This window comes from Molossus molossus, unplaced genomic scaffold, assembly GCF_014108415.1.
Source record: "Molossus molossus isolate mMolMol1 unplaced genomic scaffold, mMolMol1.p scaffold_m16_p_6, whole genome shotgun sequence".
In the NCBI taxonomy this organism is placed as follows: domain Eukaryota; kingdom Metazoa; phylum Chordata; class Mammalia; order Chiroptera; family Molossidae; genus Molossus; species Molossus molossus.
Genome location: NW_023425399.1, coordinates 74761154 through 74779650, shown reverse-complemented (window position 1 = coordinate 74779650; position 18497 = coordinate 74761154).

The window sequence follows — 18497 nt, the reverse complement described above, 5'->3', positions numbered from 1 at the left end:
GATCACTACTTAAGTTGTATCACTATATAATTTACTATTTATGACTCTTATATTAAGGACACTCCAGCACAAAAACTTATCAACTATCTACTTTTTCTAAAGCTTTTTATTCAACCTTACAAATATTTATCAAACACATACGTTGTCTCAGCTATAGGAATAGTAGTAAAGGATATAACTTGAGGCTAAAACAGGACCCTACCTTCAAGGACTCCACTCATTGGTGCAATGGCCTTCAACATTTGTCTAAATCATTTGCCCCATCAGTTAAAAAAAAACTGAGCAGATACCCCCAGCTTTATTAGTCATATACATATTAGTCACATACATATTCTATCATATATGATAGTGACCTGTTATACGGGGGTTGGCAAAAGAATGTTTACAGTTGTGAGTATGAAAACGCAGTTTATTCTTTTAATATTATTGATTAATTATTGTATTATTTATTTGTGTTACAATGGTAAACCTACTTTTGTCCACCCCGTATATATGTGTATATGTATAAATATACATATATAATAAAACATACTTATATTTTAATATTAAATAAATAATATATACTTATATAAATAAAACATATGGCAATAAACAATACTGTATAAATAGAAATTATAACATTTTCTTTTCTCTTCCTACCATGACTCTTCTTACCCTCTGGCATACTTGAATCTCAATGTGGAAGCCACTGGGCTAGTGGACAGGAAAGTCCTGTTTGCAAATAATTTGGGTACAATGTGATAAGTCCTGTAATTGGGATGTAAGGGATGTTAAAAGAGCACAGAAGAGGAATGGGGAGCTCTGCTGGGGAGAGAAGGTAGAAAACTATAAGAAGACAGGATCCCTGGATGAGACTTAAAGGATATGCAAAACTTTGCCAGTAGACTTCAGGATGGGGGACGTTTTTCAGGTGAAGAAAACAGCTTTTTTGAAAGCACATTAGTATGGAACTTCCGGTCAATATGGCGGCGTAGGTAAACGTGGTATTGCGTCCTCCCACAACCACATCAAAATTACAGCTAAACTACAACACAACCATCATTAAGAACCACTTGACATCAAGCTGAATGGAAGTCCTACAAATACAAGATTAAAGTAGAAGCCACATTGAGACTGGAAGGAAGGGTGGAGGGTGGACAGGCTGGTCCCACACCCACGTATGACAGATAAAAATCAGGAGAAACACCTCAGCTGGGAAGGTCCTCCCTGAGGAGTAAAGGGTCCCCATCCACACCAGGCTCCAGCTCAGGGATCGAGTGCCAAGAAGAGAAGTCCCCAAAACTTCTGGCTGGAAAACCAGTGGGAATGGAGGCTGAGGGAGGCTGAGGCTGCTAGATCCCCAGGCAGTTCCTCTTAAAGGGCCCGCTCACAGACTTACTCAGACTTGCTCCCACTGAGCTTGGAGGGGAGACAGCTTGAAAGGCACCAGAAACATACAGGGGAGAACTGAGCTGTTTGACCTTGGGACAAGGGCTAGAGAGGCAGCTTTCTCTTGGACAGATGTGCTGGCAAAGCTGTGTGTTCCCTTGGGTGGCAGACAGCCACCATATCTGGGACTCCAGCAACCTGGCTCACACTGTTTGCCCCACCCTGCTGATTCCCTGAGACCCTGCCCAAGCCATCTTTCAGGCCCACCCAAGCTGTTTCCAATGGCTTTACCATAGGATTGGCTTGTCTTGGCTCATGCTTTAGATTTTCCTAAAATCTCTCAAATAAGCAGCATCTGGTCCCAGTGAGCCCCATACCTCTCATTAAGTGGCCCCAGGCCTGGCACTAGAAACAGCCAGCCTTAGTTCACAACTTGGCTTTTCCTGGGCACCTCCAAACCCAGCACGAGAAGCAGTCATCTGCAGATCACTTTGTAGCTTATGCCGGGTGGCCCCATATAGAACATAAGCAGTGGCTGACCCTGCCCCAGAGCCAGCACACCCAGTGGACAGTTTCAGACCACATTGAAGCACCACAACCCAAACACCTCCACAAGTGACACACTAAATGAGCAGACTCAGTGGGTACCAGAGCCCTGATGAAGTAAGTCTTGCTCTGTGTGGTGGGCCCCTGCACAGCTGATCCTCCAAGGTAGTCAGAGGGCACCACCAGTCCTTGCAGCTGATCAGCCTGAGTAAATCCCTCTTATTGATGTGCCAACAGCAGTCAAGACTTAATTACAACAGAAGGGTGTACGGTCCACACTAGAGATGCACCTCAAGGGCCCAGATTGGATGATCATGGAGGCTGTGCCACTGAATCCTACAGGACACCTATAACAATAGGCCACCCTACAAAGCCAAGGAGACATAGCAACTCTACCTAATACATAGAAACAAACACAGGGAAGCAGCCAAAATGAGGAGACAAAGAAACATGTCCCAAATGAAAAAAAAAGAACAAAACAGAATGGAGATAAGCAATCAATCAGATGCAGAGTTCAAAATACTGGTTATAAGGATGCTCAAGGAACTTAGTAAGAACATCAACAACATAAGAAAGGACCAATCAGAAATGAAGGATAATTTACAGAGAATCAATAGCAAAGTAGGTAAAGCCAAGAAGCAAACCATCAAACTGGAATATAAGGAAGCAAAAATACCCAATCAGAACAGCAAAAAGAATAAACAAAATGAGGTTAGTGTAAGAAGCCTCTGGGACAGCTTCAAGCATGCCAACATTCACATCATGGGGGTTCCAGAAGGAGAAGAGAGAGAACAAGAAATTGAAAACCTATTTGAAAAAATAATGACAAGAAACTCCCCTAACTTGGTGAAGGAAACAGACATACAAGTCCAGGAAGCACAGAGAGTTCCAAACAAAATAAACCCCAAGAGGCCCACACCAAGACACATCATCATCAAAATGCAAAAGGTTCAAGACAGAGAGAATCTTAAAAGCAGCAAGAGAAAAGCAGTTAGTTACCTACAAAGGAGCTCCCATAAGACTGTCAGCCAATTTCTCAAAAGAAACTTTGCAGGCCAGAAAGGAGTGGCAAGAGATATTCAAAGTGATGAAAAGCAATGACCTACAAAAAAGATTACTGAATCCTGCAACGCTATCATTTAGAAATGATGGCCATATAAAGAGTTTCCCAGACAAGAAAAAGCTAAAGGAGTTCATCACCACCAAACCAGCATTACAAGAAATGTTGAAGGGTCTTCTTGAAATAGAAGAAGAACAAAACTATGAACAATAAAATGGCAATTAATACATACCTATCAACAATTGAATCTACAAACAAAATGAGCAAGCAGAACAGAAACAGACTCATAGATACAGAGAACTTTTTGTTGTTTGCCACATAGGCTGAAGCTGAGGGAATGGGTGGAAAAGATGAAGAAATTAGGAAGTACAAATTGGCCCTGGCCAGTTTCACTCAGCGGTTAGAGCATCGGCCTGCGGACCAAAAAGTCCCGGGTTCAGTTACCACTAAGGGCACGTACCTCAGTTGCAGTTTGTCCCCAGCCCCGGTTGGGGTCATGTGGGTGGCAACTAGTCAATGTATCTCTCTCACATCAAAGTTTCTCTCTCTCTCTTCCTCCCTCTCTCCTTCCCATTCTATCTGAAGATAAAAAGCAAAAATGTTCTTGGGCTCTGGCCAGTTTGGCTCAGGGGTTAGAGCATTGGCCTGCGGTCCAGAGAGACCTGGGTTCAGTTCCTGCTTAGGGCATGTACCTCGGTTGCAGTTTGTCCCCAGCCCTGGTTGGTCGCGCGGGTGGCAGCCATTCAATGTGTCCCTTTCACATCGATGTTTCTCTCTCTCTCTCTCTCTCTCTCTCTCTCTCTCTCTCTCTCTCTCTCTCCCTCCCTCCCTCCCACTCTATCTGAACAAAAAATGGAAAAATGTCCTCGAGTAAGGATAAAAAAAAAAATGTCCTCGGGTAAGGATTTAAAAAAAATTACAAAGTGGTTGTTAGACTGATGAACCTCAAAGGAAAGGGAGGAGGGACGGCAGGATGAGAAAAACCAAAAAACTTCTATGCATATATGCATAACCAACGGACACAGACAATAATGTGGGGAAGGCAGGAGGGGCGGCAGGATTGGGAAGGAAGGGGTCAATGGGGGAATAAAAAAGGGCACCTGTAATACATTCAACAATAAAGATAAGTTAAAAAATAAATAAATAAAAGCACATTAGTATGAAAGAGGATGACATACCCAAAGAACCAGGAGCACCTGGTTATGGTTTAAGCATAGAGCAGAGTTGGTAAAAGAGAGTTAAATGAAGTGAGAAGGGTCATTTCAGAGTACACAGTAAGGATGCAGTCTAGGGCATAATGCAAACCTGAACTCTGAAACAACTTGCTCACATTTACATATTAAAAAGATCACTCTGATAGTGATGAAAAAATTCTAAATGAAGTCTTAGAAAGCTGAATCAAGTCAGTATATTACATAATAGGTTATTCTGGCCAGATAACATTTATCCTAGGTAACCCAGATGGTTTAATATTACAAAATCTATTACTATAGACTTAGATTGCATTTTAATAATTAAAAAAAAATCCCAATACATACAGAGAATCTATTCAATAGATTTGTAACTTGGAAAACTAGGGCACTTCTTTTAGAGAGAGAGAGGAAGGGAGAGGGAGAGAGATAGAAACATTGATGAGAGAGAACATCGACTGGCCGCCTAGTACATGCCTCTCACTATGGATTGGGCCCACAACCTGTGCATGTGCCCTGACCAGGAATGGAACCGGCGACCTCTTGGTGCATGGGTCAACGCTTAACCACTGAGCCACACTGGTCGGGCACTGAGCCACACCAGCCGGGTGAAACTCTTAAACAATAAAAAATATCTATCTTAAATACATACAACAACATATTAAAAGTAAATAATCAAAGTCAGATATAAAACAAAAATACCTAATACTAGCATTATCATGTCATATTGTGTTAAACATTCTAGTCAACACAAAAGACATTGAACAAAAACAAGATCATATAGCCAGTAAGCAGGACAGCTAGGCTGTGAACTCAGAGCCTTCCTTCCTAACCATGCCAACATGCTGCCTCACAAGTAGACCTGTGCTGGGAGCTGTGAGGATGGTGAGAAGCCATAGCCTCAAAACCTTAAAATATGGACACACAAAAGGGTTTTAAAAAAATCTAGTACCTTGTAAGCATGCATTCATCCATTCGTTTACTCACTGAGCAAATATTTATTGAGCACCTACTGTGGGCCAGGCACAGTGCTGGGCACTGGTGTAGAACCTGAACAACAAAGACATGGTCTCCACCAGGGAGCTGAATCTGGAAAGGAGAATCAGACAGTAAACATATATAAAGAGAAGCTAATTACAAGTTGAGGAAGAAAACAGGGTGTGGTGAGAGAGGGAACATATTTTGGGTACAAAGCAGGTACAGAGGTGTCAGGAGGCTTTTCTCTAACAAAGCTCCATTTGAGAAGTGGGCCCTGAAGGATGTGTAGGAGCCAGCTAAGGGGGGAGCAGGAGAGAGCAGAGGGGCCTGAGAGGAGGGAGAACCAGGAGAGTGCAGGGTCCAGGAAGCCTAGGGGGGTCGAAGGGCGAGAGATCAGCCTGACAAATACTGTCACTCAGATGGAGATCAAAAAATGCCCCTGGATTTGGCCACTCCGATGTCCTGGAGACCTGTGTTAGAGCAGTTTCAGGGGCATGGCATGTAGAACCACTATTCCTGTCCATCTGAAAGGGTATTAAAGGGGATAGTTAGAGGAAGTATAGACTCCAAAAAATACAGCAGAATCAAGGAGGACGCCCCTTGCACATGGGAGAGGTCTTTGTGAGCTAAGCCTCAGATCCAAACCTAATAAGAGGACATCAGCTCAGCCCGTCAGTCAGCTCTCGCCCTCCACCACGCGACCACGTCTCGGGCTGTGGCCTTTGGGTTGGGGCCTTGAAATGGGCATTAGAGTCCATGCAGACAGAAAATGCTTCATGAGTTTTAACATATCAGTCAGAGGGTCCGGAACCAAGTCTGCATACACCCTGCTGTCTCCTGCCATTGAGGGGATGGCAGTAGGATTGCACCCCCTCACTTTTTTAAACCAGCCATGGCATGTGACACAATAGGTGGGGGGCTTTGAACCCCCTCAGCCCCATCTCAAAGGCCCCATCGGAACTAGGCTCCAGCCATCTGTGGTTAATTCCGAGCCGAATTCTGAGTCCGCTCTTTGCTGTGGGTGTGGGTTAGGGCTTCGGTAGCCCTGTCTAGAAATGATTTGTGTTCTCTCCTGGTCCTCAGTGGGGGCGTGAAGACCTTGGGGATTCCAACACCCTGACAGCCTGTGCACCCTTGAGCAAGATTTCTGCACGTGAAACAGCAGCAGATTGTGTCTTAAGAGAGGCAGTTACCCCAGAAAAATATCCATCTCTTCCCTTGGGTACCTGCACGTCAGCCAGCCAGAAGAACACCTTGACATTTGAGGTGGAGGAAGTGGGTGACAGAGGCCGAGTGACAGTGGGTGACGGAGGCCAGAGGCTGCTGGAGACTGGGACTTATCTGTGCTTCTCCCAGGCGGTTAGCTCTGTCTGTGTGAGTGTGGGATCTCAGCGCCAGACTCTCCTCTGAAGGGCAGTTGGAATAATGAATGAGCTGACACCTTGAGCCTGGGTGACAGCCCTGCGGGGGGGAGCAGGCTGGCTCCCGCAGGAAGGAGCCTGAGTGACAGACACCTTTTCAGAGAATTATCATCAACAACAAGCGTTGACAACCACCTTTCCCAGAGAAGGCCTCGAACCCTGGAATTAGGAGGCTGAGAGAGGCAGGGAAAATCAAGCCTCTCATGAATTATGAGCTGAAAAGGCTCGCCACTCCCCAGCACTTTCCCCTTCAGACACTGGCTCCATTGTTGACAAGCAATTTGGCAGTTACTCTCAAGTGGCTAAAATTTGGCACATCCTCCAAGGCCTTTCCTGGTCAGATCAGGTGACTGTTTCCCTGAGACGCTTAGAGAAAGAAAGGATTACCTGCCACCTTCCTCCCCTGGAGGCAGGTGAGAGTAAATCCACTAACTGACCAGCGCTGTCAGTTTACAAATAAAACATAAACTATAAAAGCAGCCTTTGTTCGACTAGAGCAGCCATCCTGGTGGGGAGGTTAGATTAGCAATTTGTCCTTTGTCAAAGGATTAGCAGAGCCTTATTGTTTTAATGTTTATTTATCAATTTGCATCTTCTAGCAGTTTCAACCCAACTCAAGGCCCCAACTCCCTGCTTTCCTGCTCATTTTACCTCCTCTGCCACGGGGCTAACAAAGCTGGATTCCAGCAAACTCAGTTTGAAACTCATGCAAACCCCTCTACCTTTTCTTCTGCTCAGGTTCAAACTCTGGCCTTCCCCAGCCACAGAGCAGAAATCACAGCCCTGGCAGAGCAGAGCAAAGACAGTTCATCCAGACAAGGGACCCTTCTCCACACCTGGAGAGGTGCCATCTGTAGCATAGAACTCCATATCCTATCAATATTGTGGAATAACTAGAATCCTATTTTTAATGTCAGTTCACCCTCAGGTGAGGGGCAGGTCTCCACACACCTGGGGTTTCCTTTTAATTTTGCCATGGTTATGGAGGATCTGAACGGGGCGGAGGTGACCTCCTCAAAGCTGACAATAGGCTGGACCCAGTTATCTAGAGGAGCTGACCAATTGTTATCACATTCCTCCCCAAAGAAAACAATGTAGTAAGCACCTAATTATACATGGTTTCCTACAAAGTGAACTATACCATCCCAATACCCTCTCACCGGGAATATTTTAAGAGTAAGACTTTAAATTACTCTTTTGCTTTAAAAAATAAAATAATTTTTAAAGCTCTACTATTCTTTCTTTCTTTCTTTTTTAAATTTATCTTTATTGTTCAATGTATTACAGATGTTCCTCATTTTTCCCTCATTGACCCCCTCCTCCCCATTCCTGCCCCCTCCCCCCACCGCCTTTCCCCACACTGTTGTTTGTGTCCATTGGTTATGTATATATACATATAAGTTCTTCGGTTTATTTCTTCCCACCTCCCAACCCCCCTTCCCTTTGAGGTTTGTCAGTCTAACAACCAATTTGTACTTCTTAATTCCTTCACCTTTTTCCCCCATTCCCCCAACCCCCCTCCCATCTGGCAACCAACAAAATTTCTCTGTATCTATGAGAGTGTTTCTGTTCTGCTTGTTCATTTTGTTTGTAGATTCAATTGTCAATAGATATGTATTCATTGCCATTTTGTTTGTTCATATTTTTTATCTTTTTCTTCGAGAAGACCCAACAGTTCATATAATAATGGTTTGGTGGTGATGAACTCCTTTAGCTTTTCCTTGTCTGGGAAACTCTTCATATGGCCATCAATTCTAAATAACAGCTTTGCAGGATAGAGTAATCTTGGTTGTAGGTTCTTGTTTTTCATCACTCTGAATATTTCTTGCCATTCCCTTCTGGCCTGCAAAGTTTCTTTTGAGAAATCAGCTGACAGTCTTATGGGAATTCCCTTGTAGGTAACTAACTGCTTTTCTCTTGCTGCTTTTAAGATTCTCTCTTTGTCTTGAACCTTTTGCATTTTGATGATGATGTGTCTTGGTGTGGGCCTCTTGGGGTTTATTTTGTTTGGAACTCTCTGTGCTTCCTGGACTTGTATGTCTGTTTCCTTCACCAAGTTAGGGGAGTTTCCTGTCATTGTTTTTTCAAATAGGTTTTCAATTTCTTGTTCTCTCTCTTCTCCTTCTGGCACCCCCAAGATGCAAATGTTGCATGCTTGAAGTTGTCCCAGAGACTCCTTACACTATCCTCATTTTGTTTATTCTTTTTTCTTTTTGTTGTTCTGATTGGGTATTTTTGCTTCCTTATATTCCAGTTTGATGGTTTGCTTCTTGGCTTTACCTACCCTACTATTAAATTTGTGTAAATTATTCTTTATTTCAGTTAGTGCCTTCTTCATTTCTGACTGGTCCTTTTTTATGCTCTTAAGGCCCTCACTAAGTTCACTGTGGTTCTCACTAAGTTCATTGAGCATCCTTATAAGCAGTGTTTTGAACTCAGCATCTGTTAGGTTGTTCATCTCCATTTCGCTTAGTTCTTTTCCGGGAGTTTTGTTCTGTTCTTTCCTTTGTGACTTATTTGTCTCCTCATTTTGGCTGCCTCCCTGTGTTTGTTTCTATGTATTACTTAACAAGAGGTATGGGGCTATCTGAGACCAGATGCTGCTAATTTGAAAGAATTTAGGAAAATCTGAAGCAGGATCCAAGACAGGCCAATCCTAAGGTAAAGCAACTGGCAACAGCTTGGGTGGGTCTGAAAGTTGGGTGGGGCGGGGCCTCAGGGAGTCACCAGGGCGGGGCTACCAGTGTGAGCCAGGTTGCTGGGGACCCAGATATGGCAGCCGTCTGCCGCCCCAGGGAAGGGCTCACCAAAGGAACAAAGGTCTCTGAAAGCACGTCTGTTTAGGATAAAGCTACCTCTCCAGGCCTTGCTCCAATGCCAAACAACTCAGTTCTTCCCCATATGACACTGGTGCCTTTCAAGCTGCCTCCCCTACACTGGAGCCTGGAGGGTGCGAGTCTGAGTAAGTCTATGCACGAGCCCTTTAAAAGGAGCTGCCTAGGGCTCCAGCCCCTTTGGCCTCTCTCAGCCTCAGTCCCTGCTGGTTTTTTCAGCCAGAGGTTATAGGGACTTCTCTTCCTAACACTAGAACCCTGAGCTGGGTGCCTGGTGTGGGACGGGGACCCCTCAGTCCTCAGGGAGGACCTTCCCAGCCGAAGTGTCCTCCTAATTTTTATCCGCCACACGTGGGTGTGAGACCAGGCCCTCCTGCCTCCGCCCCTCCTACCAGTCTCTATGCAGCTTCTTCTTTAATTCCGTAGTTGTAGGACTTCCATTCAGCTTGATTTACAGCGGTTTTGAATGATGGTTGTTCTGTAGTTTAGTTGTAACTTTGATGTGCTGTGGGAGGACGCAATACCGCGTTTACCTACTCCGCCATCTTGACCGGAAGTCCTCTTTCTTTCTTTCACCTCCCCCAAGGATATGTTCTTATTGATTTCAGAGAGAGGAAGAGAAGGAGAGGGAGAGGGAGAGAGAGAGACAGAAACATCGATGTGAGAGAGAAACATCAACCAGTTAGCTTGCCTTTTCTAGGATCGAACCCAAAACTTGGGTATGTGCCCTGACGGGGAATCAAACCTGCAACCTTTTAGTGTGCAGGACAAATCTCCAAGAAACTGAGCAACCCACCCCCAAGGCAACTCAGAGGAGTGTTCTAGCTCCGCAGGACACCATTAGAAACTTCTGGAATAAATAAAAGGGATTTGCATGCTTTCCTCCAGCTCTCACAAGTCAGGCTATTGCTTCCTCTGTCCATTTTCCTGACCTGCCACGCACCCACCTGATACCAACCCTGGTCCCCTTGTCTAACTCCTTCCTTGCATTTTCTGAGCATCATCAGACATTTTGGAAAGACCTCTTTTAAAATGTCCATCATGTCACCTCTCTGTCTTTGATAAGACAAAGTCCTTCACCACTTGGCCTTAATTTAATAATTTAGTTTTATCCTTCACTGACCCCTAACTAAAATTTTCACCTCCTGCTTAGTCTTCACCACTCACCATTCCTTAAGCACAACTTGGCAAGGCCTATCTCCTTGTCTTTGTGCAGGGAGGTCTTCACGTTCAGGACTCTGGCTTGTCCACTTGTAGCCAGTCCCACATTACTTCAGCCTTTGAAGTTCAACACACTGAGTCTCCAAATACTTGCTACTCTGTGGCATCTTCCACAGACACCATGTGTCCTGATGCCAGCTCATGCTGTAGCGTGCGCGCGTGCGCACGTGCGCTCGCACACGTGTGTGTGTGTGTGTGAGAGAGAAGTATTTTCATATTCTATGAGGCTTTATTTGTATGAACTTGTGCAGCCTTGGTTGACAGTATCTCCCCCTAGATCCATTTTGCACTCCTCAGAGCTAATATCATAGAAGCACTATTTCTACATTAGTCAGTTGGCTTGGGGGTGAGGGGTGGGGGTGAGGAGAAGTTCCTGGACCACATGGGCAGTATCAGTTCAAACCCCAAACCCCTGAGAGAGGGGCCTATTGCTATAAATTCTCACAGGACACATCTTCCCCCCAGCCCACCCCAAGATTAAGGAAGTTTTTGCTCATTTTGGTGTTTTTTTTTTCATGGCTAATGGTGGGTATCAAATATCATCAGAATTCAAATTCTAATAGATATAACTAAAAGAACAATGTAATAGATTACTATTTTGACTTTTTCAATTACAGTTTACATTTAATATTATTTTGTATTAGTTTCAAGTGTACAGCATAGTGGTTATATGATCATATACTTTACAAAGTGGTCCCCTGAATATTTCAAATATTCACCTGACACTGTACATAGCTATTACAGTATTATTTACCATATTCCCTATGCTGTACTTTACATCCCCATGACTATTTTGTAACTACCATTTTGTACTTCTCAACCCCTTCACCCTTTTCACCCAGTCTCTGGCCACCATCAGTCTGTTCTCTGCGTCCATGAGTATGTTTCTGTTTTTGTTCGTTTATACTGTCCTTTAGATTTTGTATGTAAGTGAAATCATATGGTATTTGTCTTTTCTGACTGACTTTTTTCACTTAGCCTAATACCCTCCAGTTTCATTCATGCTGTCACAAATGGTAAGATTTCATTCTTGTTATGGCTAAGTAATATGCCATTGTGTAAATATACCACTGCTATTTTTTTTCTTTATTGATATTAGAGAGAGGGGAAGGGAGAGGGAGAAAGAGATAGAAACATCAATGAGAGAGAACATCAACTGGCTACCTCCTGCATGCCCCCTACTGGGAATTGGGCCCACAACCTGGGCATGTGCCTTGAATGGCGATTTCTTGGTGCATGGGTCTACACTCAACCACTGAGCCACACCAGCTGGGCGTCAACCACCGCTTTTTTATCCAGTCATCTACTGATGGGCTTGGGTTGCTTTCATATCTTGGCTATTGTAAATAACTCTGCAATGAACATAGGGGTTCATATATTCTTTTGAATTAGTATTTTGGGTTTCTTCAGATATATACCCAAAAGTGGAATCACTGAGTCACAAGGCAGTTACATTTTTAAATTTTTTTGAGAAAACTGCATTCTGTTTTTCATAGTGGCTTACATTCATAAGACACATCTTGGTCCACCTTAATTCCAGGCCACATTCCCTTGTCTTACTTTGTTGGTGGGTCGGTTTCCCCTCCTCAACTCCACCCTTTTATCCAGAGTGTGGCCCTTTAAGTGTCTAGATTTATGCTGGTCTCAGATCCTTCCTAAGCCTTGGGTATTAAAAGCCATGCTTCTAGGTTAGAGAGACCACCAATCCCCTGTCCCCAGAAGAGCCCCAACATCAACTCATTTGTTTTTCAGTTTCATCTTTTAAAAAAAAACATTTTATGAGCTCACTTTTCTGTCTATTTTACCCAGAATTTTCAAGTGTTTTGTCTTGAGGAAGCAAAATTCAGGCTATTGAGTTTGCAGTATTTGTGATTGTTTCCTTGACTACAGTGTAAGTTCCCACATATATTTCTTTGTATCATACACATATAGTTCTTAAAACTGTGCCACGCACACAACAAATGATTAACAAACATTTGATGAATGAATGAATGACATTTGTGCTATCCCTTTCCTAGAAAGATGGCGCTACTTTAGAGTCACTGGGCTCTGTCTTGACTATCCCGCTAACCAGCTGGATGGCCTTGGGCATATGACTTCTCTGAATCTCAGTTTTCTCATGTACAACATGGAGATGATCCCTGCCTTACATAGGAGTTGAGAGGATTAATGTGTATTTCATGTAAGTGCCTGGCTTGCACTCAGTTATAATGTGAGCCTGAAACACGCTGAATGTTTTCTGCTTAGTTATAAAGATTAAATCTGATACATAAAAAATCCTTCTCTTATTCATTATAAAAGTCTTAACAACACTTGTAGCTCTAAGCTGGAACCAAAGACAAAAACTTTTTATGGGTGCCTACTCAGAGCCATCACATGTAGTTTTTAATTCTCTCCAAAATCTGATTGATCGAGTGTGATTCTTTTCTTTTTCAGAGAGTTTGAATGACTTTGTGAGTTTTCCCAGTAAGGCAGAAAGATGCATTTAAGCCTAGTTCTAGCTGACCTCTGTCAGATACCATAACTAATGAGATGATAGAAGCGTGGGTACCAGGTATGTTTGCAACCGCAACTCTTGACAACTTGATTAACTTGTCATAGGAGCAATTTGGAAATAAAGACAAAAGTATAACTACCAAATCTCCTCTGCTATCCAAATTTTCCCCAACCCAGAGCAGCCTGACCTTCACAAATGCCAGGCTCTCTGGGCATCCAGCCACCCTGAAGACCCCGAAAGTCGTGACTGAGGTGGTTGCATCGTACCAGCTTCTGCTTCACTGTGTGGCAAGGTATTTACCACCCATGACGGAGGACAAGAGGATTTTCTTTCAAATCCAGATTTAAAAAGAAAGTTAGCTACCAGAATGAATGTACCATATTTGTGATTACCCACATTAACATGAGAAGATGTGTTAACAAACTGGTTAAGCGCAAGGCTACAGATGAAGGTGGCCCTGGGTTTGAGTCCTGTCTCTACCACTTATTAGCACAATGACCTACATTAGTTCCTCAGCTTCAATTTCCTTGCTGGTAAAATGAGTAGGTGGATATTCATCTCACAAGGTCATTTTAAGGATTTAAATAAAATAACATACGTGAATTGCTCTTACTAGTTAGTACCTGACACTTAGTAAGCATTCAATAAATGGTAGATATACTACCAATAATAATAATAAACACAGAAAAATTTAAGAACTTGGCATCCATTAACTCATAATTCACAACATCCCTATGAAAGAGACCACTCTCTCTGTTTTACAAATGAGACATGGAAGCACAGAGTAGCCAGGCAACTTGCCCAAGGTCCCACAAGTAATAAGCAGTGAAGATAGAATGTAACCCTAGGTAGTCTGCTCGCAGAATCCATACTCGGCTGTGCTGCTCTCAGTTCTCGTGTTGCCATTCTCATTCTCATTCTCATTCTCATTATCATTATCATTATCCGTGTCAATACCGTTGACTGAGGGTGAAACTGGGGGAGGCAAAGACAGATCATTAAATAGGCAAAGGAAAGCAGGGCTCTTAGTTTATTTGCTGGGGTGTCCTCAGACTGAGCCGCCAGCAGACCGTAGTAGTGGGGCTGAACATCCGGACACTCCCAGCCAACTTTACAGCTGGAAGGCATCTATCTGCCAACAAATTAAATCTATGCTCCAAAAAAGAGGTGAAGTAGCTCCAAACTTCAGGAGGACAGCAATACAGTCCCCAAGTATTTGTGAGCAAATATATGTGTTAGGTATTATATTAAGCACCACGTGAGGCTTCCAAAGATATTTAACGAGGAGCTGAAATGTACTTCTTGGCAAAGATAAGCTGGCCTTGAGACGGAGAAGACGTTGGATGAGTAGGGTGGGCACTTGGCATCTGAACTGCCATGCCACCGGCTTAGTTGAAAAAACTTTGGTTCACAGAGTGGCCCACTCAAGGCAGCAAGTTGCAAGAAAATTACCTTCGGCCTCTCCTGGGTCACACAAGTTACCTGGTCTGAAACAAACCAAATTTCTAATTTCCTTAAGAATGTCACTGGGAAACACTGGGGTGAAAGGTTGATTTGGAAATAGTTAGGTTCCTGGCCCTGATATATATATATTTTTTTACAAGATGGATTCAGGAAAAATAAATTAATCTGTGCGTCAGGGTCAGCAGAGGATTGTGAAAGAATGCTGGCCTTCACTGCAGGAAGGGAAAGTGCTCGAAACCGCCTCAGCTGGGCTTGGCCTCCAGGAAGCACTGTGTCTTGGCCTCTGCTCCACCCCCTCCAGCATGTCATTAAACCAGGAGGGCGGTAAGGAGGCCTACCTGCTTTCCCTTCCGTGCTGCCCTGGACAGTGAACACTCTTGCTTAGTCTCACAGAGAAATTTTGGTCCTATTTAAATGTAGAAAGAATTAAGATTGGAGAGAAGTTACCATTAGAGCATGAGCTCACTCTTCTCCATTCCTCGATCAAAGAATAAAGTTTCTGCTCTGCTTTACCTAAAAAAAAAAAGGAATTAAGATTGGAAATATTTTGTTTCAGTAGAGTTGAATCCAGATGCATCTGGATCAGAATCCAGATGAATTCTGAAATTCAGCTTGGAGAAAATAGATTAAAATTATACTTGATTAAAGCAAGAAAATTAAAACAAAAAAATAAATAATAACTTAGAGTCCAAGAGCTAGCCCCCTTCTCTTTTTAGCTTGAGAAAGAGCCCAGGAAATGTGGAAAATGTTTATGTTTAACCAATGTGTTTCTCTATGTTAGAACTTTATTTCCATTCATTTAGAACTGGGTTCCTAACACTTGGTATATTCTAACCCTACACTGGAAAACAGAAAACACATGCAAGGAAAAAGCAAATCATATGCTTGCTCTGGAATCAAGATGCCCCCAGAACCATCTACTAAGCCCTACAGCCAAAGGAGCTGTAGGTGGCATGATCATGTTTCCTAAAGCAAAACTCAGGCCAGCGTCTGGCAGTGGGACAGAGGAGTGAAGCAATAAGTAATTCTCCTACCAGTTACATCCACATCGTTCCCTGGAATCATCAGCAGAGACCAGAAACCCCAGAGGAAAAAAAGGAAACCTAGAAAGAACAATGAAGGATGTTGTAAACTAAGGGCTTGGAGAAGCTAACTCATTTCCTTTGAAAAAGTCATTAATTAGTTTAGGAAAGAGAGAAAGTATAACCCCTAGAATGCATCTGAATTACTAACTTCATGGAATTAAAGGGGGGGGGGGTGACCTATTAATTTGAGTGGACACAAATTTGGATAGGAATATGTGGGTTCCCTTTGAAAGGTTCTCTCAGATGGCTAACTGTGCTGCTGCCCAGGGAAGGAAAGAACCGGAAACCACAGTAACCCCACAACCCAGCATATCCCAACTCTACAACATAGCTCAGTAGGAGTGACACAGAGGGACTGACAGGAAGCGGAAACTGCACAGATACATCTCATTGGTTCTTATATCTAAACAAGATGTTTTCATTGAGATAAAATTTACATACATTAAAATTTACCCTTCTTAGTGTACGGTTCTGTGACTTTGCCAAATATACATAGTCATGTAACCACTCTCACAATCAAAATATGTACAACAGTTCCATCAACCCAAAATACTTCCAAAGGCTCCTTTGTAGTCAACCACTCCTCCCTCCCCCAGCGCCTTGGAACCACTGATCTGTTTTCTTTTTTTTTTTTTAACCCTTATCCAAAGGACACTTTTGCATGTATCCTCAGATAGAACAAGAAGGAGAGAGGGAGGAAGAGAGAGGGAGAAAGAGAGAGAGAGAAACATCGATGTGAGAGAGATACATTAACTGGTTGCCACCTACACGACCCCAACCTGGGCCGGGGACAAACAACAGAGGTACGTTCCCTGAGAAACGAACCCAGGACTCTGGTCTGTGGGCCGACGCTCTAACTGCTGAGCCAAACTGACCAGGGCTCTTTTTTAAAAAATTTTTTTTCCTTTAATGATTTTAGAGAGAGAGGAAGAGAGAGAGAGATAGAAACATCTATGAGAGAGAACATCGACTGGCCACCTCCTGCATGTCACCCATTGGAGATTTGGCCCACAACCTGGGCATGTGCCCTGACAGGGAATCGAACTGGCCATCTCTTGGTGCATGGGTCGATGCTCAACCACTGACCCATCCCAGCCAGGCCACTGATCTGTTTTCTATCCCTATAGGTTTTCGTTGCTATTGTTTTTAAATATTTTTTTATTGATATTTTTAGAGAGAGATAGAAACATCTCAATGTGAGAGAGAAGCATCCATTGGCTGCCTCCTGCAGGTCCCCTACTGGGGATGGAGCCCACAACCCAGGCATGTACCCTGACCAGGAATCAAACCAGGACCTCTCAGTCCATAGGATGACACTCAATCCACTGAGCCACACTAGCTGGGCCATCCCTATAGTTTTACCTTTTCCAGAAAGTCATAAAAATGGAACACACAGTACATAGCTTTTAAAGCCTGGTTTTTCTCATTCAGCATAATGTACTTCAGAGTCACTCCTGTTGTTTTATATATCAGGAATTTATTTCTTTTTCTTACCAAGTAGAATTAATGGGTGTACCACAGTCTGTATAACCATTCACCAGTTGAAGAACAGTTTATTTTCTTCCATTTTAGGGCAATTACAAATCAAGCTGTTATAAACACTTACATACAAGTTATTGCTTGAACATAAGTTGTTGTTGTTGTTGTTTTTTCTGTTAATCCTCACCTGAGGCTATTTTTTTATTGAGTTTTAGATAGAATGAAAGGGGGTGGGGGTCAGAAGGAAACATCAATGTGAGAGAGACATATCAATTGGTTGCCTCTCTCATAACCCCAATCAGGGCTGAGGATCAAACCTGTAACCCAGGTATGTGCCCTTGACTGGGAATTGAACCAAGACCCTTATGTCCTAGGGCTGACCCTCTAACCGCTGAGCCAAACTGGCCAGGGTTGAACATAACTTTTCACTTTACCTAGGTAAATACTTGGAAGTGTAATTGCTGAGTTTTATGGTAAATATGTTTTACTATATGAGAAACTGCAAGACTATTTTTTAATGTCTACTTGGTTTTGCAACTCCCCAGCAATGTATGAAATTTCCAGATGCTTTTCATCCTCACCAGCAGTTGATACTGTTAGGGTTTTTGTTTTGTTTTCTAATTTTAACCATTCTATTAGGTGTGATATCTCATTGTGATTTTAATTTTTTTAATAACTAATGATGATGAATATCTTTAATGAGTTTATTTGCCATTGTATATCTTCTTTGGTAAAGTGTCCATTCAAAGCTATTGCCCATTTTTCAATTGGTTTGTTTTATCATTGAGCTTTGAGACTGTAAAAAATTCTGGATACAAGATCTTTCTCTGACGTGATTTGTAAATTTTTTTTATTAATTTAATTTTGTTACAGATGTTTCTCCCTTTTCCCCCCATTGAAACTCTCCTCCCCATCCCCCCCACCCACCCAGCTTTGTTGTCTACGTCCATCGGTTATGTGTACATGCATACAAGTTCTGTGGTTTATCCCCACCCCTTTCTGAGGATTGTCAGTCTGTACCCTACTTCTGTGACTCTGGGTCTATTTTGTTCATCAGTTTGTTTAGTTCATTATATTCCAGAAATAAGTGAGATCGTGTGATGTTTGTCTTTCTCTGCTTGGCTTGTTTCGCTTAGGATAATACTTTCCAGGTCCCTCCATGTCGTCTCAAAGGATAAGACATCTTTCTTTCTTACAGCTGCCTAGTACTCCATCGTGTATATGTACCACAGCTGTTTTAGTGTAAATTTTGTTTTCCAGTCTGTGACTTGTCTTTTCACTCTCTTAACTGTGTTAAACAAGGATCCTTTTACTTCAAATTACAATATATTATGATTTGGGATGAACAGTTAGT